Raw genomic sequence first — 3774 nt, 5'->3', positions numbered from 1 at the left:
TTTATGAGTGGATGATGCTCTTGAGTTACTAGGAGGCTGGACCTTTGCTGGGCTTGTTCATTGTCTGTGCAAAGAATTATGTGTTGTTTGATGGAAAGGAGGTGACCATCTGTGTGACAGATATGAAAACTCAGCCTCTCTGGTTTTGGAGGAATTCTATCCACCCACCTCTCACCCTCACCTCTTCATATCTGCCCTTATAAATTCTTAAACACTGATTCAGTAACTCAAAATATCTGAGTAGAAATATTTTATCATCAACTTTTTCTTTCAAAACACGCTTTATTTCACAGGTTTCTAATATTAATCAACACATTCTAATTTTATACTCCCTAAATAGTCTTTGTTGTCATGATTTACATATGTATTTTCCATAAAAATAATGATAGAAAAGGTCTTTATATATTTATCTTAATATTTTTAGAGTATCACTTAACTTCATATGTCTACTTTAAATGGGATTGGTAAAGGTTTTTCCATAATACTCTGAAGGATTTAGACACATATACAATGCTACTTGAATTTCTGCAACTCAGTTAAAATAGTGAAGGTATACATAAACCACTTTATTCTTTGGATAGTCAAAGTACATCATGGATCTGGAATCTTGAAAATTCTTAGAGTTTTACCCATAATAACGCTCTATACTTGGGCCAAATACAGGTGTAGTCATTGGGTTATAATACCTCTCCTCAACACTCTCCTCAGAGCCTTAGCTACATCCTTATTCAGGAGAGTATAAATCAGAGGATTCAGTGTGGGAGTAATGATGCTATAGAACACAGAACCAACTTTGTCTTGCAGTGGAGTGCGCTGGGACCTGGGCCTCATGTACGAGAAGATGCAGGCACCAAACCAGAGAAAGACCACAATGAAGTGGGAGCTACAAGTGGCAAAAGCATTTCTTTTACTCCCAGCTGAACGCATCTCAGTGACACTGTGCAGGATGAAGCCATAGGATGTAGAAACCAGAATGATGGGGAGGAGGAGAGGCACGATGCTACAGATATACACTGTGGTCTCATAGACGGTGACATCACCACATACCAACTTCACAACAGCTGGATACTCACAGGAGAAATGGTACATTTTTTGAGATCCACAGAAGGGAAAGTGCATCAAGATGACTGTGTGAATTAGGGAGTTCAGAGATGCCCCCAACCATGAGGTGAGGGCCATCATCAGTGCCACCTTTCTGCTCATGAGCACAGTGTAACGCAGAGGATGACAGATGGCAAAATACCTGTCATAGGACATGAGAGCTAGCAGAAGACACTCAGCACCACCCAGAGACAAATAGAGAAAGTGCTGGGTGGCACATCCTAGGAAGAAGATGGACTTGCTGCCAGACAGGTAGTTGGTAGCCATCTTGGGGATGGTTGTGCAGATGTGCATCAGGTCTATGAAGGAGAGCTGGCTGAGCAGGAAGTACATGGGGGTGTGAAGTCCACGATCCACACAGATGAGGAGGATGGTGAGAGTGTTGCCACTCAGTGCAACAAAGTAGACCACCATGGTCCAGGCAGAAAAGGAAAAGGTGCGTTGGGGAGTCATGGAAGAGCCCTTCAAGGATGAAGTCTGCCAGAGACGTCTGATTCCTCAGCCACATGGTCCCTTCAAAGTCCTTGGGGAAACAGGGAGTGGAGACAAAGTGTGATGCCAGAAATATGGGATCCTGTGTACAGGGTGATAAGCTCTCTTGATCCAAGAAAATATTTGTGAAGAGTTTTTTCTCTATTTGTAAGTATCCAGAAACTGAAATTATTGAAATTTATTTTTTTTCAAAGCAAGACAAACCTAAAATTTGTCATCACGATCATAGTCATTTGAAATTCCAAGACTCTATTAAGGGCCAGAATTTATGACTCTTTTTACTAAATATAGGCCTATGTGTGTGTAATCATGTGTATGATTTGTGTGAGTGTGTTTCTGTGTTTTTATGGTTGTTGGATTATGTTTCCTGTTTTACCAGGCTGGTTCTAATAAGAACAGCTTAACCACTAAGATGTTGTTAGTTATGCATGTAAATGTTAATGGTTGTGTTACAGAACTTTGGCCTTATTTCTTTGTGGAAGCTGGTTAAGGAGTTGGTATACTGCTGTCATGTTTAAGTCTGATGTGGAAATTTAAAGTCTACAGGACAAGCAGTAGAAAAGGAAGACAGTACAAAGCAGGGCAGACAAAAGAAAGACAAAACCCCAAAGCATGAGCTGTGACCCCACAAGAGAAAACAAAAAAAGTCAGTCTGTTTGTCTATAGAATTAGGCACTAAGGTTCTTCTTTTTGTATTGGCTCTTTTGAGTTCTACAAAATATTAGGAATTCTTTTGACATAATTAAAAAGCATAAAATAGGCCTCAATTCAGTCTCCATACTTCCCATTTCCCTCTCCTCCTCTCTTCCTCTGATTCCTTCCCTCTGCTCTGCTGATATGCTATTTATTTATGGTTTTTTTATTAGTTACTTGTGGCTATACATAAAGATGAGATCCATATGGTATGATCATACAGGCACATTGGAAATTTAGGTCAGATTTCTAATGAAGCTGAATGCACACCCCTAGCCCAGAATTCCAAGAGCCTAAGGGAGAATCATGGGGAAGATTAAGTAACTGCAGGCCCAGCCACTGCTCCTTACCAGTGAGGTGTGAGCCAGCAGACCAGCAAAAATGTATTAGTACTACAGGATGGCTGCTTCCCTTCTGCTCTCTAATCTCCCAGGAAGCTCCTCTTGAGACCCACCTTAAACAGAAACGATGGATTAGATGAATTTGGTGAGATGTAGTTCATCCTGGAAAACATCACACATCACAAAGTCACTGCAGTCCATCTTCTGTCTTTTTGGTACACATGCACACCTCCATAAGTCAGGTTAACCTTCAAATACAAAAATGATACCTGTGTAACTAAATACAATACATGCAGCATGAAGGCAAACACCTTAACCCTTTCTCCAGAAGAAAACCCAAAGTTCTTTACGTTGCCTACAGGAGACATTCATTCCTCTGATACATGTGTTCCCTTTATTATCCTGGAAGTACAAAATTTTCTGGATAATATATATGAAAAAAATATTCTTATGAAAACCACCCATGGGATAGAGATTCTTATTCCAAAAAGGGTTAACCAGTAGTTTGGATATCAGCCCCTGTTTCCTCACTCAGTCCTGGCATCTGCCCAATATATCCATGAACAAACTGGACATGGCATCTGGGGTAAAGTTTATCCCTGGATTCATCATGATAAACTTACACTCACCAAGGCAAATCTGTCTGAAGCCACTGCTGAATACCCATGGTTAACAGCAAAGACAATCGTGAGTTCCCAACATCACACCATTCCCTGGGTGATCAGCCAGCCACTGCATAGCACATTGATGACATTGGACCACATTCAGCATGAAAGGGACACTCCTTTTTTTTCTGGACTGGACACTCACTCTTGGTATGGATTTTGCTTCCTCTCCTGAAGTGCTGCTGCCAGAACTACCATCTCTGGACTCACAGAATGCTTTATTCACCATAAGGGTATTCCATGCAGCATTGCTTCTGAACAAGGAGCTCCATTCACAGCAAACAAGTGTGTAATGTGGCCTGTGTTCATGGGATTTGTTATAATTAACATAGGTCCTCCATCTTCCTGAAACACAGAACCTGATAGAATGGTAAAATACCCTTGGAAGACTCTGCCTCAAGTAACACCTAGATGACAACACCTCTCATTGCTGGAGCAATGTCCTCCAGGATGTGATACATGCTTGATGTCTGCATCTAATT

The 3774-nt window shown here is 41.0% G+C and overlaps 1 pseudogene; it reads right to left on the bottom strand.

The window, feature by feature from the left end:
- Nucleotides 1-249: 249 nt before the first annotated feature.
- LOC144371449 (olfactory receptor 2AE1-like) lies at nucleotides 250-1808 on the bottom strand (annotated as a pseudogene).
- Between the last annotated feature and the right edge of the window lie 1966 nt (nucleotides 1809-3774).

The sequence above is a fragment of the Ictidomys tridecemlineatus genome, chromosome 16, assembly GCF_052094955.1.
Source record: "Ictidomys tridecemlineatus isolate mIctTri1 chromosome 16, mIctTri1.hap1, whole genome shotgun sequence".
Classification (NCBI taxonomy): Eukaryota; Metazoa; Chordata; class Mammalia; order Rodentia; family Sciuridae; genus Ictidomys; species Ictidomys tridecemlineatus.
Note: the sequence above shows the minus strand (reverse complement) of the source record. Positions and strands in the feature narration are given on the sequence as shown.